Raw genomic sequence first — 23,313 nt, 5'->3', positions numbered from 1 at the left:
ATTGTGACCGTGCACCTCAAAACGAACATAAAGTCGCACACACTGATTTTGCGTGAGGACTGAAAATGAGTGAAATGGGTCAACCTAGCCGAACTTGACTTTTTCATATTTTCTGAAAGAGCGGGTCTTCTTTTACATTATGCTAAAATTTGGTATCATAAAACGGGCAGGAAAGTGTGTTTTTTAGCAGTTTATCTCGAACATTTTTGGTAGAATAGTGTGATTAGGTGCGTCTTTCGAATCCCTTTTTCATTTCTGAAAAACCTTGTCCACACTCTTCACTTTCAACTCTAATAACTTTTGAAAAAACAGTGCTACTGCTTTGAAAGTTGGAATTAATTATGGACAGATTGTGTTATTGAGGCATGCTTAATTTCAGTTTAATCTGATTATCCCTTCATTGTTGTTACTCTGGTGGTTTACTTCCTGTTTTTTGTCCCATTCATCGCACAGCCAGCACGGTTTGGTAAAGATTAAGCGCTTGAATAGACACTGCACTTCAAAGCCTCTTTTCTCAGTTCACACTTTTCCTGAGTTTGTGATTTCTTTCCAATATTTAGATAGGTTAGGAGAGTCCATTTGATTTGAGTTATACATCATTTTAAAGCTTAAAGTCTGGTCTTTCAGAATATGGTCTTAACTAAAAATTCATATCTGGCGACTTTTTGTTTGTTTTGAGGTGCACTGTCACAATTTGTCAACACTGACAAATTAGGTGATCCGATATATTCGGAAATAAATGATATGACCTTTGACCCTAATTTACCTAGAAAAGACAGTGTCTGATGAAGTAGTTGTTATTTTATGAAAAGATGTACTTGACATGGACTAAACATGTGCAAAATGTAGGGGTAAAAGGGCGTATTTTCCTTGAGCTATTGCAAAGAAAGTCGCCGAAAGAAAGACATATCTCCCGACATTGAATCTAAGCGTCAATGTCAACCAGGTCTTTGGACGTAATCCCGACTTCCAATAAGAATATGGATCACATGAACGATAGCCCAAAGTTTCATCTACAACATATTAAAATCTGGGAGAAATTCACTGAAGGATAAATTAGCTAGTGCTCGATAAAGGCAGTCATGTCATTTTTCACTTCCAGAAAAAAAAATGTACTTCCATAGAGATAATACCTCATTTGCACAGCCAAAATGGCGTCCGACCAAAACGTCGTTATTTTACAAAATGATCCATCTATCGAGGTCCAAGTGTGTGCAAAATATGACGGTGACACCATATACACTAATGAGATTACAGAATGAAGTATATTTGACCTTTGGCCCCACTTTACACATCCAAGATGGCATCTGAGCAAAAAGTTGCTATTTTGTGAAATGATTCTTGCAGCATGTTCCTTACGTGTGCAAAATGTGGGAAAGATAGGACGTGTATTTGCCAAGATACAGGATTTAACACTTTTGACCTTTGACCCTAATTTACCGACCCAAGATGGTGTCGGAGGAAGTAGTTGTTATCTTGTGAAATGATGTTCGTGACATGAACTAAATATGTGCGAAACACGGGGTTGATAGCCATTGTTGTTGTTGATCTATTGCACAGAAAGTAGAAGAAAGGAAGAGAAATAAAGAAAAATTAAATTATTTTATAGAAATTTGAAGGAGAAGCATAAAAAATCAGAAAAAGATAAAGTTAGGAAGGGAGAATAAGACTTACTAAAGAAAAAGAAGAAAAAAGTGTTTAAAAAAGTTTTTTTTTTTAAATATTGGCAGGGGTGAGCCTCGAACCAAGGACCTTAGGATTACGAATCGGATACGCTATGCACTGACCTATTTCATCCTCCATAGGCCCTGTGTATTAAGCAAAATGACGCTGCATCGAAGCCAAGTGCCAATTTTAACCAAGTTTTTCGACGTAATGCCGACATCGTATGAAAAAAACGGGTGCACTTTTACGAAAGCCCAAAGTCTCAGCTACAACATATTAAAATCTGGGAGAAATTCACCGAAGCATAAGTGAGCTAGTGCTCGAAAAAGATAGTCATGTCAATTTTCATTTCCAGAAAAACTGCACTCCCATAGAGATAACACGTAAACTGGTCAAATTTGACAAGATTACTTTCAATCCATTTTTACGAGGTGATGCCGTCATCCAATCAAAATTTCATTATAAATTTTTGAAAAAACATTTAATAAGCTACAACATACTGAAATCTGGGTGAAAATCGGCAAAGGATAAGTGAGATACGCTCGAGTGAACTTGAAATTTTATGAGGTCATTTTAAAATTTACTTTTTTATTTTATTAAGAAATTTGATATCTTTTAATCATTTCTTCAGCATCGCCAACCCATGAAATGACATGTACAACTCATCAGCTTTCAGAATATGTGAAGAAAATGGGGGGGGGGGGGGTCACCGTCCATTCTGACGAGTAAAATCGGATTTAAAATTGGCGGTTTTTTGGCATAGTTGCACTGTATACCGCCATTGACATGGGCGCGGAATTTCAACTTTGACGGGCCCGTATGACGTCATATTGAGTCGGATCGACTTGAAACTTGGTATAAATATTCCTTGACATTTCAGACATCCGATCCGTGTGAAAAAACGGGAATTTTCTATTGCTTATGAGCTGGCTGTGCGTGCGTATATGGGCGCGCGCGTACGCGTCCGTCCAATTTTTTCAATTTTTCAAAAAATGCTCCAAATGGTCTGAAACGTGTGCCAAAAAATTTTGAGCTCGATTGGAGCATGTAAATATTTCAACGCGCACGTACGCGCACATTTCAAGGATATAGATGAATTTTGAGAATATGTGTAGAATCAGCTTGACTTGAACTATATGTGACGTAAATTTCTTTGAAAAATTCCATTCCATTAATGAGATATGAATGAAAATGTGTTTTCATATAATGACATCATAGTGACGTCAAGGTTGACTGATCTCAATGATTTTACTAGATCTGTCGTTTTGGGGACACGATACACATATGGTATAATTTTGAAATTGATAGGCAGAGGACTTTCTGAACTAACCTCTACACAACTTTTGAGGAGAAAGAAGAAAAAGAAAAACAAAGAATCAGTACAGATACAGAAGGTGATCCGAGAGGATACTCGGATCACCTAATTACATATACATAGAGTGCGCAAACCAAAATAAAACACAAAACATGATTAAACAACACATATTTTATGAATTCATGATATAAACAACAATGAAATCTTTGCACGCAATAACAAAAAAAAAATGCATCTACGACATGAGATATTGCACCTGTTTGTTTGTTTGTTTATTTGTTTGTTTGTTTGTTTGTTGAAACCTACGTACATGGGCCTAAATAAGTTTAGAAAATATACCCAACTGTACACAGCTATAGTTGCCTTTACACTTTATCCGCTTAAGAAAAAAAATACATGGTATAAAAATTTACGTGTATACAATTCCAGCACATTGTATCACCATAAACATTTTCCAAACGCAATAAAAAGAACAATTACAACAACCCCTCTGACATCCCTCAGACCTAGTTCGCAAACAAAAACCCCTGCCGGCCGCAAAGTATCCTATGCGGGAAATTTAAAAATCTCGGAAATTGCATCAATGGGATATGTGCAAATGATTCGCCGGGAAATGTACAAGCGTTCAATTTCAACGGGAAATATACAAACGCTGTTGGGAAATGTACAAATCATGTACTTCAACATTATTAAATACCCAAGGGAGAAGAACTCGATACGCTATCAAAACTTTTAACCATCAAGAAATGGGGAGGCGGTGAAGGGGTGGATTTTCCACATTTTCAGAATCAAACTTCTTGAAAAATCTATGACAGATTTTCACCAAACGTGGCTGGTTGCATACCCTAGGGCAATGGAATCTCATTTTATTAAAAGGGACACCAAGTCCATAGGGGGAGAGGCGAGCAGGGGTCGGGTGGTTTTTTTTGTGTGTGTGTGTGTGTGTGTGTGTGTGTACAGATATTTTCGCGAATGACGAGGTCTAGACATTTTCACGCCATTAATAAAGCGCATGTAGACATTTTCGCGTGTTGTTAAAATTCACGATCCAACTGTGATTTTCTAATTCGCGAAAATAACAACTTATACAGAGTCCTTGGTTCTACAGGAAACCTAAAGTATCCAATGTTGTTGTTATTTTTGTATGCAGAATACTTTTTTTTAATTTTCTGCCAGAAATAAAAAGAAATCAGAGTTTTGCCAAAATTCTCAATTTTTAATGTAAGCGAAGAAAGTAGATTAAATATGTCTGAGAAAACTAAAGGTTCTGTATCCATTATCAATTGTGACCCTGCATCTCAAAACAAACAAAAAGTCGCCAGACATGAATTTTTAGTTAAGACCATATTCTGAAAGAACAGACTTTAAGCTTTAAAATGATGTATAACTCAAATCAAATGAACTCTCCTAACCTATCTAAATATTGGAAAGAAAGCACAAACTCACGAAAAGTGTGAACTGAGAAAACAGGCTCTGAAGTACAGTGTCTATTCAAGCGCTTAATCTTTACCAAACCGTGCTGGCTGTGCGATGAATGGGACAAAAAACAGGAAGTAAACCACCAGAGTAACAACAATGAAGAGATTATTAGATTAGACTGAAATTAAGCATGCCTCATTAACACATTCTGTCCATAATTAATGCCAACTTTCAAAGCAGTAGCACTATCCTTTCAAAAGTTATTAGAGTTGAAAGTGAAGAGTGTGGACAAGGTTTTTCAGAAATGAAAAAGGGATTCTAAAGACACACCTAATCACACTATTCTATCAAAAATGTTCGAGATAAACTGCTAAAAAAACACACTTTCCTGCCCGTTTTATGATACCAAATTTTAGCATAATGTAAAAGAAGACCCGCTCTTTCAGAAAATATGAAAAAGTCAAGTTCGGCTAGGTTGACCCATTTCACTTATTTTCAGTCCTCACACAAAATCAGTGTGTGCGACTTTATGTTCGTTTTGAGGTGCACTGTCACAATTGGAATCGTCTTCAAATTATTTAAACTGTTATAGCTGCCTGTTTAATTGTATTATTTCTCTTTATGTATCATATGTGACATTTATTTTGAACTTGAATATTAAGGGAACAAAATTTATGTGTGAAAAAAGTACATTTATGAATGTAGTTTCAAGTTTGTCTGGGCGGATGAGGAGATATTATACACTCTTCAAGGCGGGAGATGGGGTTGGGTTTTTACAACTTCAGAATCAAGGTTCTTAAAAAATCTATGACATGTTTTCATCAAATGTGGCGGGTAGCATCTATACAATAATAGAACCATTTGTTGTTGTTGTTGTTGTTTTGAAGGGCACTAAAGTCTGTGGGGAGGGGGTTTTTTCTCCGCAGTTATACAACGATGTTTAAAAAAAAAATCCTATGTCTTTTGATACTCAGATATGGAGTCTCCGAACATCTCCTGTCCCGCTGATATCACGCAGTCTGCAGACCCAGGAATGAATAGCGCCATTGTTTCATGGTCAGATCCCTTCGTAACAGATAACTCTGGGATCTTTACTATCACCTCCAATTACTCGTCAGGAAGTTTATTTCAAGTCGGAAGTACCACGGTCTCTGTCACAGCCGAAGATCCAAGCGGGAATGAAGCGAAATGTACTTTCATAATCACAGTTGTCGGTAAATATCAAATATATTTTACTTTTATACGTTTTATTTTTTTTAATAGTAATATCTACCGCACATTTTGTTCTGACATGATAAATAGTTTCTTCATGTGAAATATTTTGTCCCTTGGCAGTACCTCCAAACCTCATGGCAATGATAACTAATACCCCATTTGGCCGCCACTTGCCTTACCCTTCATATAAGACTGCCGATTTGTCTGGTCTTTATTTGATGTGATTGTCTTTTTCTTGTTAAAAAATGTCAAAATATGTGTTATTGTTCTAGTCTAACATATTATTTTGTAGACCATCATTACAGCTTTTATACATTATTTGTAACGATGTAAATGATTCTTGTAAGAATAAATGCGTATGACAGTCGCGACTAGAAGTTGAAGCTTCACGCAGAATTGCAAGTTTTGTAATTGCATTAGTATTGTGACTCCTATTCAACCATCAGAAAGCACTACTCCATTTGCAACCACGGAATCGACAACCACCGCTGAAACAACGATTACAACAGGTGCGACTAGGAGTTTTCTTTGCTTCGATATAAGATAGCATAGAAAGTCAAATGGTATTGAACACAATATGAAAGCTCCAAAATGCTATTCAAAGTACCGTTATTGACTGTATGATTCGTACGTTGATATTATGGAAATATTAGCATTCTGTCATTGCTGCGAAAGAATTGTTGGACCCCTGTGAAAACCAGCTTTTAGCTGACCAGGGCAATCCATCCCATGAGTGGAGAATAAATAAATAAATAAAATAAAAATAAAAATAAATAAAAAATAAATAAAGGGGAGAAGGGAAATGTTCAAAGATTTCAAATAACAAGTTTCGACTAACTATTTACCAGTCTCTCTTTTTTTTTTTTTTTTACAATGTCACAACCTCTATCATCTTCACTACAAACATAATTGTTCTTTCAAGATAATCGCTTCAGGAGTCGTAGATTATTTGTAACAGCAAAGATAAAGTTGAATATTCAAGCCATGCAATACCGTTAGTAAATAATGATTAAAACGAATAGAAACACCACTACTGAAAGAGAGTGTGATTGAGCATTCAGGTCTAGAAATCGAAACTTCACAAATTGCAGAATTAGTTTCGCAAGGTAAATCCAATACAAGTATCAGAACGCACTACTCCAATTTCAAGCACGCAGCCGATACCCCAACGGATAGGAAATTCAATGCTGCAACAACTATAATTACAACAGGTACAGCTTTAGTAATACTTCATTTAAAATAAAGTACACGTAAAGCCAACGATAGAGAGTAAATGTAAAAAAAAAAAAAAATGTCATTTTGCCCACACCACCACTTTTCAATCTCTTTTGGGTTTACAATATCAAAGCTTTGTCATCCTGTTTACAAACATATTCATTTATCAACAGTCAACTCAGAATTCTCGCTTTATTTGTAACGAGTGTGACGAACTGTAAGAATACTACTAAAACTATCTAAGTTTTATGCACTGCAAGAATACTAACATAGCGTAACAATGGTTCCGTATTGTATACTTTTATATTATAACAGCAGAAGGTACTACTCCATTTAAAACCACGCAGTCCGACACAAAACGAAATATCGACAACCACAGCTGACACAACTACGATTATAAGTACTATTATACTAATATTTTAATAGAATTGTTCACTCCAAATGTTTATTCATTACACTCTCATATACTGCCTATGTAACTCGTAAATTGTCCGTACGGACGGATGTTGCGACACGGATTGTCGCCCCTACAAGGATTGTCGCCTCCTGCTCGGGGCGACAATCCGTGACGGGTGCTGGCGGCACGGATTGTCGCCCCCGTCACGGATTGTCGCCTGGCGACAATCCGTGACGCTTGTGCAGTTCCCAGTTTTTGACCTCGAAGGCGACAATCCGTGTTGGCAAAAAAATTGTTGCGACACGGATTGTCGCCCCGTCACGGATTGCCGCCCCGGGCTCGGGGTGGTTCCACCGGTGTTAAGCTTTGGTGGGATGGGTATGACTGGTAAGTTATGCGTATATGTGTGTGTGTGTGTGTGTGTGTGTGTATGTGTGTGTGTTTGGAGTATAATAATACAATATGTAGAAACTGTGCATGTGTGGTGGTTGTATAGTGGTAGTGGTTTGTTTTGTCTGTGTGTATACGTGTGCCTGTATGCTTACGTGTGTATGTGGAATATAGTGGCGCTACTGTGGCAATACAAACGCCTTCAGAGTGTATGAGCACGTGTTTAAAGAATTCACACCAGCGTTGATCTAAAAATAGTATGGGTGTGTCAACCAATATCAGCGGTGAGGCGGGCTAGGCGAGAGAGAGACCGAGAGAAAATACATGCGAGGGAGGTACCCTCCCAAAATGTTATTTGTCTTTGTTCATTTTTCACTGCAGTCATTTTCTTCCATCAGTCTTATAAACTAGAACGTCCATACCACTATTCTTTGTCCCAGAATAGATTTGGCATGCGTTATGCATGAGCGAATAATTTCCACACGCCGTAAAAAAATTGTCAATCGTTAGTTGATTTTAGCACAAACGAACTGCCATTGCACACCGCTAATACATACGTAATACAAACACCAACAAACACTCAAACAAATCCTCATAATGCAAATAAACCAACTCAACACTTTTTTTCCTTGATATTTATTGATTTCATTCAAATCATTCATAAATCGACCCATTCTGGGTGTAACATGAACAAAAAAAAGTTACAAATGGCAATTCGAAACACAAACAAATCCATTTGTCAATTTGTACCACAAATAATCTCACTTCAACATAGATAACTCGATTATAGACCAACCCTACTAATAATTTCTTCATGAGAAAGTTTTGACATGTGGGGCCCTACCAAACCTATATTCCTTGAATATATTGGTTTGGATCATGTAACACCTTCTTACTTACAAGGGCATATACATTAAAAAACACAAATACATTACACAAATCTAGAATGAAATCAGTCATAAAAAAAACCCGACCACCCCCTCCCCTCCCCAACCGAAACAAATCTATACAGGGCCTACATCTATCCTAGATATTAAATCCTACCAACATCTGTCGTACCATTTATAACTATCCTTCTTCAAATCCAATCCCCAACCCACCAACCCCTGATTAAACAAAACCTAAATCATCCCACACCCACATTCACCAACCCAAATACATACATACACACACACACACACACACACACACACGAAGGTTCGTTATTCCGAAGTTTCGTTTTTTCCGAGGCTTCATTTATCCGAAACACACAATTCCCTATACCTAGAGGTTCGTTGATCCAAAAATGAAATTCGGAATAACGAACCTTCGGAATAATGAGCCTTCGGACGAATGAGCCTTCGGACGAATGAGCCTTCAGAATAACAAACTTTTGCAATAACGAAATGTAACCCCCTTCCCACATACCGACGCACACCCGAACCGATACCACATTCCTTCCTGATGAAACTTTATTTCCCAATGTTCATAAATAAGACATAATGGACCGTATGCAGAAAAGCAGCATCCGCCCTCACGCAAGCTCCACTCCGAATTCATATACAAATCTGCCAAACAAACTCATCAAATTCAAAGCTGCTGATAAATTCAGTATCAACGTTTATGCCAGCAACAGCTTACTAGGTATCCCTCCCCACGCGCAGCTAAAAAAACACATACGCAAAAAACTGACATAATAAACACATTCTTCCATCACAAGTAGTATTTCATTAGTATTTCAATGATTATGTCCAGAACGATGTTACCCAGCAAAATGTGCTTCGAGGGCGGGCGACAATCCGTGCCGCCAGCCCTCGTCACGGATTGTCGCCAGGCGACAATCCGTGACGGGGGCGACAATCCGTGCCGCCAACGCCCGTCACGGATTGTCGCCCCGAGCAGGAGGCGACAATCCGTGTAGGGGCGACAATCCGTGTCGCAACAGACGGAGTTTGTACCCTTGTTGCAAGGGAGTATAGATAGGGGAAATGTTAAATAATATCAAAATGCTAACTACGAGTTACCAGGCAGTTTTTGTTAAAAATGTTGCAACCTGTGTCATCCTCTCTTGCAAACATCTTTTTTTATTAGCCATCACTTCAGAATTTACAGATTATTTGTAACGGCAGAGGTGAATTGCAAGAATACTACTAAAAATATCAAAGTTTCATGCACTGCAAATTCGAATTCGAAGTTTAATACTGCATTGCAATGGTTCCGTATAACCCTTATATTTAAACAATAGAAGGGATTCCTCCCATTACAACCACGCTGTCGACACATAATGGAATATCGACTACCACAGCCGACACAACTACAATTACAATATAGTAACAGCTGATACTACTTCATTTGAGATCCCTTATGAGAAAGTACACGTAAAGCCAAAAAGTAATATTTGATAAGATATTTGCACTTCAAATATCTATTCCTTTTACTCTTTTGGATGTCCTTTTTTATATTTCGTAAATTGTGCACAATTAGGACAACTTCATCCTTGTTGCAGGCGGGAAAAAGTGCGAGTTTTTTGTTTTGTTTTGTTTTGTTTCTGTTTTTTTTTTTTTTTTTTTTTTTTGAGGGGGGGGGGGGGTTAAAAAATATTACCCGTATCAGGCATCTGAGCTGTGGTTCTTCCAAATTGTATTCCACTCGTACTACGCGCTGGGTTACGCGCCAGCAGGGAGAAGAGGAGCAATTTTCCATTTCCTCCGCTTTGGATAACGTCTATGGGATTTGCATGTTAAAATCGAGGCGAATCATCCGGGCACTTGAGTTCCCAGTGAGGAACATTTGCTGTAGATGACAGGTTTCTCGCGGAGTAGTTTCGCGACAAAGGGCAATTCCCCTAGGCAGTAACACGTATTATACAACGTCCAAGTAGATCCTTGTAATTTGATTGGAGGATTGTTGGTGACGTGATATTAAATAAGTACTCCATTCAACGCGCCGTGCAATTTTGGTTCTATTTTTGCGTGCAACTTGGTTCGATTTTTTCGTTCTATTCCACGGTTCGAGAAATTGTACGGTATACTGCGTGTACTGTGTGTTGCATATTGAGGATCGCATGCAGCTAGCGCAGGTACGTGTGCGGTACATGCATGCGCGTACGTAGGCCTACGTAGTGCTAGTGTACGTGTATGAGCGCTAGTATAGCTAGCTGTGACCTGTATCGATAATCTACACTGATTGCACAAGCCAGAAAGAGAATCGCAGTGGATCCACATGTAAGTATGGCTATATTTTTCATACATATATAGACTTCTAGGCCTACTTAGACCAAAAAGATCTACTTGGACGTTGTATAAATCAAATAGTGTATGGTCTTTACTCGAGCAATGGAACGAGATTTCGCACTTGGTGAAAGATGAGGCGCACTATTCAACTCGGCTTCGCCTCGTTGAATAGAGCGCCTCTATCTTTCACCTCGTGCGAAATCTCGTACCATTGCACTCGTGACCATTCACTATTATACAAATATTCAATGTTTATGAGTGCGACGGTTCCGAATATTACATGAGCGTGCAAGTTTAACCGTTCTATTCAACGACGCGAAGCGGAGTTGAATAGAACGGTTAAACTTGTACCGAATGTAATATTCGGTACCGTCGCACGAATGATAAACATTGAATATTTGTTTTATACAACACATGATATCGAAATATTTAGGCATGGCCTACAGTTTAGACGAAAAATAGATTATGTTTTAACCCTAAATAGGTAGATCGAGAACTACGTATGCGAAAGCCTACGCCTAACGTTAGGCCAACTAGCGTACTGCCACTGGCTCGATCTCTGGTAGGCCCCCTAGGTCTTGAAAAAGGTCTAACTAAACCCTATATAGCTAGGTCTAGAGAGTTTGCTTACCTCTATTTAAAGCATACTGTATTTGATAACTTTCATAGTATTTGCTGCTGTATTTCACTCATGATTAGCAGTGCGCTGAGATCCTCATCAGAGACGAGAACAAAGCTCGGGTGAAAAGAGGTAGGTCTACGTAGCCATGATAACGTAGTGGCATGGCCGTGCGACTTGCGTAGGTGACCGGTGGTGGTACATGATATTGTATGGTACACATAAACGGTTGTTGCGTGCTGGCGCAGCGCAAACCCTACGGGTGCGCGTATGCATCAATGCCAGCTAGCTGTACGATACACAAGTTCAGTGTGTCCTAGGGTCTATTGCACGGGTGGTTCGCTTGTACCGTTCAATAGTCGACTATTGCACTGCCATTGAGTGTGAGCGTTGGATAGCCGATTCCTCTGAATGTCATGTGACCAGCATTTATCCAATCAGATGGCAAGATTCCATACATGTGTTGTATAATTGTATAATACTAAACGACACATACCCGAGTTTCGCGACAGAGAGCAAATTCCCATAGGTTAACACGTAAAAATTGAGGATGATCCCTGCGCCTGTGTGAGTTGGCTGCGATACGCGCGCCGCGTACCTGAGCTGTGTATAGACCGATTCTGTGACGCGCTATGTGTATTTTTGGCATGGGCAGCGCCACCATTACTTGAATCTTACTGCGGTGTCTCAGCCGAACCCCCCTCCCCTCTCCCCCACCCCCTTCCGCGCGTGGAATGAAAAACTGATGCATGGTTGTTTTAGCCAATGGGCGTCTCGTACTGAGTGCGCGAATGCTTGCTTAGTGCGCGAACCTTTGTTACAAGTGCGCGATAAACATGTTGCCTGGGGGTGGGGGAGAGGAGGGGGGTCGGCTAAGACACCTCAAAATGAGCTCATGGCTGCGCCCACCGAACTAAAACATAGTGGAATGCGTGTTCACCCAGGAAATACGCAGCCACCAAAACTTGCTACCACCGCCATTTTGTTCGGTCAATTTTTCCTTATATGGAGTGCGGGCTGTGTCTCCGAAGCGCAAGACCATTGTCATGTACAAACGTGCATTGTTACGTCATAATCACTAGCCACTGGACGGCGTACTCTTGCTTGCGCGCGTACCAGTGGCCCAGTCTGACCGCGCCTAAGCGTGCACTCCATATAAGGAAAAATTGACCGAACAAGATGGCGACGCAACATGGAAATTTGGCTGCACGGTCTCGTGTATGTTGGGAATAGGGACACGCATTCCACTATGTTTCAGTTCGGTGGCTGCGCCCAGTGCCACAAATTGTCTGCTGCCCTCAACGAACCCGAATCGGTCTATACGATAGGGACGCAGCGCGCAGTGTGATAAGATAGAGCTCGAGTTGGCGCCGAGTGGAAAATTGCTAAAATTTACATTGTAATGTCAATTTACTTTGCTGCTCAAGATGCCTGAAATGGGTAATAATATACAAATGCACAGGACTGAGTGGATCGGTGAGAATTGGATGCGCGAGTTTAACTTTGGAACTGTTTAAACCCACGAGCATAGCGAGTGGGCTTTAGACTGTTCCAAAGTTAAACGAGAGCATCCAATTCTCACCGATCCACGAAATAGGCCTGTGCATCATTTGTTTTATAAAATGGGCCTGTAAATTCATAAAATTCAACCTTTTTTCCAACCATGTGCCCAGTACACCTAGTTGGCTTGAGCCATGCATTCGGATTTTACCGGACGCATGGCCATGCATTCGGATTTTACCGGACGCATGGCTATGCGTTCGGATTTTACCGGACGCATGGCTCAGTGCATGACTTAATTTCCTGCCTGTACACAGTGAGGATATACATTTGTGGAGTACTGCAAAATAATGGAAGTAGAAATCTACTTACCTATTTGCTAGGTACTGAAGTAGAAACATGCAGAAAGGCAGTTTGCAACTTGATCCACCGATGAAACATGAAAAGTGGAGACCAAGTGTGCTTCAACATTGATGAAACATGAAAACTGGAGAGCAAGTCCACTCCAACAGGCGAACATTGATGAAACATGAAAACTGAAGTTAGAAGAGTCTGCTCCAACATTGATGAAACATGAAAACTGGAGTTTGAAGAGTCTGCTCCAACATTGATGAAACATGAAAACTGGAGTTTGAAGAGTCTGCTCCAACATTGATGAAACATGAAAACTGGAGTTTGAAGAGTCTGCTCCAACATTGATGAAACATGAAAACTGGAGTTTGAAGAGTCTGCTCCAACATTGATGAAACATGAAAACTGGAGTTTGAAGAGTCTGCTCCAACATTGATGAAACATGAAAACTGGAGTTTGAAGAGTCTGCTCCAACATTGATGAAACATGAAAACTGGAGTTTGAAGAGTCTGCTCCAACATTGATGAAACATGAAAACTGGAGTTTGAAGAGTCTGCTCCAACATTGATGAAACATGAAAACTGGAGACTGGAGAGTCGTCACAAGTTCACCAACACATGTACATATATACACACCACAGTTCGGGGTTCAATGGTTGTGAATATGCACAACGCAGTCATGAATGTTAAAATCATGGCTGGTAGTGCTACTGCTGGTGTTACTCTGGGATGACATCAGTAAAGGCAGATGAACCATCGAACTTGAAGAAGGTGAAGAAGCCAAAGCTTGTGCGGGTGGTTGTTCAATTTGCAATTCTGTCAATGGCGTGCGAGTTTGAGGAATCACTGCTGTCGGCAGGTTGTGAGATGGCGAGAGCGGGAGGTTTCCACTATTATTGGCACTGCTGTCGACATCAGTCTCTGCTTTGTCTTTGGGAGCATTCACATGATGATAGAGTTGACTGCTAATCTGGTTGCTCATTTGTTTTTTACGTTCATCAGATGTCTTGGTGTATGTCTTGAGAGATGTTTCGCTTTGGTGTCCACTCACAGCCATGATGTCTCTCGTTTCGAAGCCCGCTTGATCAAGAGTGGTAATGCAGGTACTCCGCAGGCAATGGTTTGTGTAGATTCTGCTGCATTGCGTTTCTTTGGAGATCTTCTTCATTTTGTTAGATAGCGTATTGATGCCTACAGGCATGTTCTGGTACCATGGATCAGTTTCATCGGTTGGCGGATTTGATTTTGGAGCTTGCCAAAGCCATTCACACTTTGGATTCAGTTTTGAAACATACTTTTCGAAGGTTCGCTGGACATTTCTCATTGACATTGGCATTGTTCAGGTCTTTTACTTCATACATACGACCTCCTACCGATTCATCATCGTTCTCTCGATGATTTTTTGTTAGATTGTCTCGTTTTGTGACATAACGCAGCCCATCCTCATCAGTGGAGATTGTGAAGTCACTTGGTTTGAAGGAACGAACATTTTCTCGTCCTCTGTTGCAAAAGAAAGTCATGAGATCTACAAAAACTTTGTTCTGGAGCCCGGCAGGCGTGTTACAATCCAACAAGTCACTGGCCTGAATCTTTTCCATGTCAGCCACACTAATGGCATTCTTGCGCTTGACACTACCCAAACCCTCCTTTTTGAGTTTCACGAGCACAGCCTTGTACATTTTACTGCTTTGAGGAAAACGAGCCTTGTGTGTTATGTCAACGTCGTAGTTATCAAGAAAGTGTCTTTGTACACCGTACCTAATGTACTGCAGTGATTTCTTTGAGTAGAGATCCCCATTGTCCTTCCGTAGACATGCAAAAAAGGAACACAGTAGCGAGTCCAATTCCGATGTGTTGTTGTCATTGACACTGGCAATAATATCAAGCAAATTCACGTTCTTTACCTTGGCAAAGTTTTCCAGCTTGGAATATCCAAATTTGATGGTCCTTTTGGTGCTTGCTGCATCAGAATCGTCAAGAAGTTTTGCCAATTCATCGTCAGTGAGCAGTTCAAATTGTGGACCTCCCGCTCTCGCCATCTTGATTACTACGATCTTTGCTGAGAGATGAGATTGTCGAGATCAACTGCACTGAGCAAACGCGCTATACGCATAAAAAAACAAAAAGTAAATCGCAAAAACGATGTACAAGGGAGAGGAGGCCGTTCGATGCGCTGCGCTCAGTCATCCCAAACGAGCTACATGTAGATCTACACTGTGTGAAGAGCACACGTACTACACGTACAGTGCAGTGAACACTACTCACACAGCGGCTCTAGCAAGTTCGCAGTGGTAGCGCGGTACCGTAAATTCACAGAGCGCTATCGATAGCTCTATCGCAGAGATATCGCTCCTGAGTGCATGTTTACGTCGTCTGACCCGTGGGTCAGTAAAAATCAATACACGGGAAATTGACCAATCAGATTGCAGAGATTCTGAAGCCCATTTTATAATAATGATTTATAGAATGGGTAGCGAGAATCCTGCGATCTGATTGGTCAAGAGCTATGTGTACATTTTTACTGGCCGCACGCTGAGTCACAGTGGTAAACATGTTATCGCGCACTTAGCAAGAGTACGCGTACTTGTAACAAAGGTTCGCGCACTAAAGCAAGCGTTCGCGCACTCAGCTTGGCCATGCATCCAGTAAAAACTGATGCATGGCTGGCCATGCATCCAGTAAAAACGGTAAGTACGGGTATGCATGCCCTTTACGGCAAGCCAAAAGGAAATGCATCCAGTAATTTTGTCATCGGGTAACACGATAGAAAACTGGGTTTTTGACAAGAAAATTACCCATTCTATAAATCAAATGACGCCCATGTCTTTTCGTGCGTCAGTCGGAATATAGTGTGCATGCGGTAACTATGGAATTTAGCCTAAACCCACTCGGCTTCGCCTCGTGGGTTAAGCATTCCATAGTTACCTTATGCACACAATTCCGACTGACGCACTCAGACCTGTGCGTCATTTCTATAATGGACTGTCTATTTTCGGGGGAAACGACATTAACTGCCATCACTAGAATCGTATTGCCCTCGTCTTCGACTGGGGCAATATAATTCAAGTTCAGGCAATAAATGTCGTATCCCCCTCACGGCCAGTCCATATTATATCATGTGGGGGTAAAAGGGCATGTTTTTCTTGAGCTATTGCAAGAAAGTCGCCGAAAGAAAGACATATCTCCCGACATTGAAGCTAAGCGTCAATTTTCAACCAGGTCTTGGGACGTATCATAAATCCCGACTTCCAATAAGAATATGGATCACATGAACGATAGCCCAAAGTTTCATCTACAACATATCAAAATCTGGGAGATATTCACTGAAGGATAAATTAGCTAGTGCTCGATAAGGACAGTCATGTCATTTTTCATTTCCAGAAAAAAAAAATGTACTCTCATAGAGAAAATACCTCATTTGCACAGCCAAAATGGCGTCCGACCAAAGCGTCATTATTTTACAAAATGATCCATCTATTAAGGTCCATGTGTGTGCAAAATATGACGGTGATAACATATACAATAATGAAATTACAGAATGAAGTATATTTGACCTTTGACCCCACTTTACACAACCAAGATGGCATCTGAGCAAAAAGTTGTTATTTTGTGAAATGATTCTTGCAACATGTTCCTTACGTGTCGAAAATGTGGGAAAGATAGGACGTGTATTTTACTAAGATACAAGATTAGACACTTTTGACCTTCAACCCTAATTTACCTACCTAAGATGGTGTCGGGGGAAGTAGTTGTTATCTTGTGAAATGATGTTCGTGACATGAACTAAACATGTGCATAATATGTGGTTGATAGCCATTTTTGTTGTTGATCTATTGCACAGAAAGTGGAAAATAAAGAAAAAGTTAAGGTATTATATAGAAATTTGAAGGAGAAGCATAAAAAAGCAGAAAAAGATAAAGTGAGGAAGGGAGAATAAGACTAACTAAAGAAAAAGAAGAAAAAAGTGTTTCAGGAAAAAAAAAAGCAAAAAGCATGGGTGAGGCTCGAACCTGGGACCTTTCGATTAAAAGTCCGATGCGCTATGCACTGACCTATTTCATCTCCCATAGGCTCTGTGTATTAAGAAAAATGACGCTACATCGAGGCCAAGTGCCAATTTTAACCAAGTTTTTCGACGTGATTCCGACATCATATGAAAAAATGGCGGGTGCATTCACGAAAGCCCAAAGTCAGAGCAACAACATATTAAAATCTGACAGAAATTCACCGAAGGATGAGTGAGATAGTGCTCCAAAAAGATAGTCATATCAATGTTCATTTCCAGAAAAACTGCACTCCCATAGAGATAACACGTTAACTGGTCAAACCTGACAACGTTACTTTCAATCCATTTTTACGAAGTGATGATGTCTTCCAATCAAAATTTTTGATGATATAATAGTGAAAGAGCATTTAATAAGCTACAACATACTGAAATCTGGGTGAAAATCGGCAAAGGATAACTGGGATACGCTCGAGTGAACTCAAAATTTGATGATGTCATTTTGAAAACTTACTTTTTTATTTTATTTAGAAATTTGATCTTCTATTAATCATTTTTCCAGCATCGCGAACCAATAAAATGACATGTACAACTCATCAGCTTTCAGAATATGTAAAGAAAATGTGGGGTCACCGTCCATCCTGACGAGTAAAATCGGATTTGAAATATGCGGGTTTTTTTTTTGTTTTTTTTTTGTTTTTTTTTTTTTTTTTTTGCATACTTGCACTGTATATCGCCATTGAAGCGCGCTCGGAATTTCAACTTTGACGGGCCCGTATGACGTCATATTGAGTTGGATTGACTTGAAACTTGGTAGAATTATTTCATGACATTTCAGACATCCGATACATGTAAAAAAAAAAGGGAAATTTTGTATTGCATACGAGCTGTGCGTGCGTATATGCGCGCGCGCGTACGCGTCCGTCCATTTTTTCAATTTTTTGAAAAATGCTCCAAATGATCTGAAACGTGTGCAAAAAATCTTTAGCTCGATTGGAGCATGGAAATATTTCAACGCGCACGTACGCGTACGTTTTAAGTGCAGTAATGAATTTTGGGAATATGAGTAGAAAGAGCTTGGCTTTAACTATAACTTCATTGAGAAATTCCATTCCATTCATGAGATATGAATGAAAATGTGATTTCATATTATGACGTCATAGTGACGTCACGGTCGACTGATCACAATGATTTTATTAGATCTGTCGTCTTTGGGACGTGATACATATATGATATAGATTTGAAGTTGATAGGCAGAGGACTTTCTGAGTTAACCTCTGCACAACTTTTGTCCAGAAATAAAGAAGAACAAAGAATCAGTACAGATACAGAAGGTGATCCGAGAGGATACTCGGATCACCTAATAAGTTTATATGCACTACAAGAATTCTAAATTTCACGCAGAATTACATTAGTTTCGTATTGTCACTCCTATATTCTAACGTCAGAAGGCACTAATCCAGGTACAACCACGCAGTCGACACAAAACGGAATAACGACAACCAAAGCTGAAATCCCATCTACGATTACAACAGGTCCGACTAGTACTACTTCATTTGAGATGCCTTAAAATAAAGTACACGTAAAGCCCCAAAATAATAATTATTTGATGGAATATTTACACTTCAAATGTTCATTCCGGGTACTCTAGTTGATTTGATATTCATTTCGTGAATATCATCCATTTCATCCTTGTTTGCAAGCAAAGAAAAAAATCGGAAGATAAATGTCATTTTTAATGTCATTTTGTCTACCCCACCATTACTCAGTCACTTTTTGGTTTACAATATCAAAACCTGTATCATCCTGGTTACGAACATATTTATCGACAGTTAACTCAGAATTCACGGATTATTTGGAACGGTACGCATTGTCTGGATGCTTCTGAAAATACATAAGTTAACATGTCGGGCTACTATAAGAATTCGAAGTTTAACGCAGCATTATATTTCAGTTTTGTTGCAGGCGAAAAAGAAAGCGAGGGTAAAAATTTTCTCTTTTTTTGGGGGGGGGGGCCTACCCCACCACTAATTAGTATGTGTTGAAATCACAATATCAAAACGTGTATCATCCTCTTTGGAAACATATTGTTTTATTTACCGTCACTTTAAACTTGTTTTTATTTTGTAAGGAAAGAGATGAATATACAAGAATACTTCTTAAATACTTAAGTTTACGTAAGTCTACGAGAATTCCAAGTTTAAAGCACCATTACAATAGTTTCGTATTGAAACTCCTTTATTCTAACATCAGAGGGCACTACTCCAGGTACAACCACGGAGTCGACACAAAACGGAATAACGACAACCAAAGCTGACATCCCAACTACGATTACAACAGGTACGGCTAGTACTACATGTACTTCATTTGAGATGCCTTGAAATAAAGTACGCGTAAAACCAAAAAGTAATATTTGATAGAATAGTTGCACTTCAACTGTTTTGCCATGAGACTCTCATCGAATGGATATTCATTTATGAAATTGTACAATTTCACCCTTGTTGCCGACGATAAAGAAAAACGAGGATATTTTCTTAAATGTCATTTGCCTACACCATCACTAGTCACTAACTTCTGGCTTTACAATTTCAAAACCTGTATCATCCTGTTTACAAACATATTTATTTATCAACAGTAAACTCGGAATTCACAGATTATTTCAAACGGTACAATGAATTGTATGAATACTACTAAAGATATCTTTAGATGAAAAAATAAGTTTACATGCACTGCAAGAATTCGAAATTTCACGCAGCATTATAATAGTTTCGTATTGTCACTCCTATATTCTAACGTCAGAAGGCACTACTCCAGGTACAACCATGCAGTCGACACAAAACGGAATAACGACAACCACAGCTGACATTCCAACAACGATTACAACAGGTACTGCTAGTACTTCTTCATATGAGATGCCTCAGAATAAAGTACACGTGAGGGCAAAAACTAATATTTGATAGAATAGTTGCACTTCAACTGTTTACCCATGATACTCTGATCGAATGGATATTCATGTCGTAAATTGTACAATTTCATCCTTGTTGCCGGCGAAAAAGAAAAACCCGAGGATATTCTTAATGCCATTATTTTCCTACACCAGCACTATTCAGTCCCTTTTGGGTCTGCCATATTAAAACCTGTATCATCCTGATTACGAACATATTTATTTATCGACAGTCAACGCAGAATTAACGGATTATTTGCAACGGAAGAGATGAACTGTAATAAAACTGCTAAAAATTCCGAGGTTTATATGAACTACAAGAATTCGAAGTTTGACGCAGCATTATGTACAATTTTATCCTTGTTGCAGGTGAAAAAATAGGGTAAATTTCAACAACAAAAAACAAACAAACAAACAAACAAACATTACTTTTGCCTGCCAAACCACGAATTAGTATGTGTTGGAATCACAATATCAAAACCGGTATCATCCCCTTTGGAAACATATTCTTTTATTTACCGTCACTTCAGACTTTATTGATTTTTGTAACGGCAGAGATGAATTATAAGTTCACGTAAGTCTACAAGAATTCGAAGTTTAACGTAGCATTACAATAGTTTCGTATTGAAACTCCTATATTCTAACATCAGAAGGCACTAATCCAGGTACAACCACGCAGTCGACACAAAACGGAATAACGACAACCAAAGCTGACATCCCAACTACGATTACAACAGGTACGGCTAGTACTACATGTACTTCATTTGAGATGCCTTGAAATAAAGTACACTTAAAACCAAAAAGTAATATTTGATAGAATAGTTGCACTTCAACTGTTTTGCCATGGGACTCTCATCGAATGGATATTCATTTATGAAATTGTACAATTTAACCCTTGTTGCCGCCGAAAAAGAAAAACGAGGATATTTTCTTCAATGTCATTTTGCCTACATCATCACTATTCACTAACTTTTGGCTTTACAATTTCAAAACCTGTATCATTCTGTTTACAAACATATTTATTTATCAACAGTCAACTCGGAATTCACAGATTATTTCAAACGGTAGAATGAAGCGTATGAATACTACTAAAGATATCTTTAGATAAAAAAAATAAGTTTACATCCACTGCAAGAATTCGAAATTTCACGCAGCATTATAATAGTTTCGTATTGTCACTCCTATATTCTAACGTCAGAAGGCACTACTCCAGGTACAACTACGCAGTCGACACAAAACGGAATAACGACAACCACAGCTGACATTCCGACTACGATTACAACAGGTACTGCTAGTACTTCTTCATATGAGATGCCTCAGAATGAAGTACACGTGATTGCAAAAACTAATATTTGATAGAATAGTTGCACTTCAACTGTTTACCCATGGTACTCTCATCGAATGGATATTTATTTCGTAAATTGTACAATTTCATCCTTGTTGCCGGTGAAAAAGAAAAAACCGAGGATATTTTCTAATGCCATTATTTTCCTACACCACCACTATTCAGTCCCTTTTGGGTCTGCCATATTAAAACCTGTATCATCCTGATTACGAACATATTTATTTATCGACAGTCAACGCAGAATTAACGGATTATTTGCAACGGAAGAGATGAACTGTAATAAAACTGCTAAAAATTCCGAGGTTTATATGAACTACAAAAATTCGAAGTTTGACGCAGCATTATGTACAATTTTATCCTTGTTGCAGGTGAAAAAAAATAGGGTAAATTTCAACAACAAAAAAAAAAAAACATTACTTTTGCCTACCAAACCACGAATTAGTATGTGTTGGCATCACAATATCAAAACCTGTATCATCCCCTTTGGAAACATATTCTTTTATTTACCGTCACTTCAGACTTTATTGATTTTTGTAACGGCAGAGATGAATTATAAGTTCACGTAAGTCTACAAGAATTCGCAAAGTTTAACGTAGCATTACAATAGTTTCGTATTGAAACTCCTATATTCTAACATCAGAAGGCACTACTCCAGGTACAACCACGCAGTCGACACAAAACGGAATAACGACAACCAAAGCTGACATCCCAACTACGATTACAACAGGTACGGCTAGTACTACATGTACTTCATTTGAGATGCCTTGAAATAAAGTACACTTAAAACCAAAAAGTAATATTTGATAGAATAGTTGCACTTCAACTGTTTTGCCATGGGACTCTCATCGAATGGATATTCATTTATGAAATTGTACAATTTAACCCTTGTTGCCGCCGAAAAAGAAAAACGAGGATATTTTCTTCAATGTCATTTTGCCTACATCATCACTATTCACTAACTTTTGGCTTTACAATTTCAAAACCTGTATCATTCTGTTTACAAACATATTTATTTATCAACAGTCAACTCGGAATTCACAGATTATTTCAAACGGTAGAATGAAGCGTATGAATACTACTAAAGATATCTTTAGATAAAAAAAATAAGTTTACATCCACTGCAAGAATTCGAAATTTCACGCAGCATTATAATAGTTTCGTATTGTCACTCCTATATTCTAACGTCAGAAGGCACTACTCCAGGTACAACTACGCAGTCGACACAAAACGGAATAACGACAACCACAGCTGACATTCCGACTACGATTACAACAGGTACTGCTAGTACTTCTTCATATGAGATGCCTCAGAATGAAGTACACGTGATTGCAAAAACTAATATTTGATAGAATAGTTGCACTTCAACTGTTTACCCATGGTACTCTCATCGAATGGATATTTATTTCGTAAATTGTACAATTTCATCCTTGTTGCCGGTGAAAAAGAAAACACCGAGGATATTTTCTAATGCCATTATTTTCCTACACCACCACTATTCAGTCCCTTTTGGGTCTGCCATATTAAAACCTGTATCATCCTGATTACGAACATATTTATTTATCGACAGTCAACGCAGAATTAACGGATTATTTGCAACGGAAGAGATGAACTGTAATAAAACTGCTAAAAATTCCGAGGTTTATATGAACTACAAAAATTCGAAGTTTGACGCAGCATTATGTACAATTTTATCCTTGTTGCAGGTGAAAAAAAATAGGGTAAAT

General features: G+C 38.9%; 1 pseudogene; it reads right to left on the bottom strand.

Annotated features, from left to right (window-relative positions):
• Positions 1-13,946: 13,946 nt before the first annotated feature.
• On the bottom strand, positions 13,947-15,336 carry LOC140246375 (uncharacterized; annotated as a pseudogene).
• Positions 15,337-23,313: the final 7,977 nt, after the last annotated feature.

Source organism: Diadema setosum, chromosome 2 (assembly GCF_964275005.1).
Source record: "Diadema setosum chromosome 2, eeDiaSeto1, whole genome shotgun sequence".
NCBI classification, from domain to species: Eukaryota; Metazoa; Echinodermata; class Echinoidea; order Diadematoida; family Diadematidae; genus Diadema; species Diadema setosum.
The sequence above is the reverse complement of the archived record's forward strand: the minus strand, read 5'-3'. Positions and strand labels throughout refer to the sequence as shown.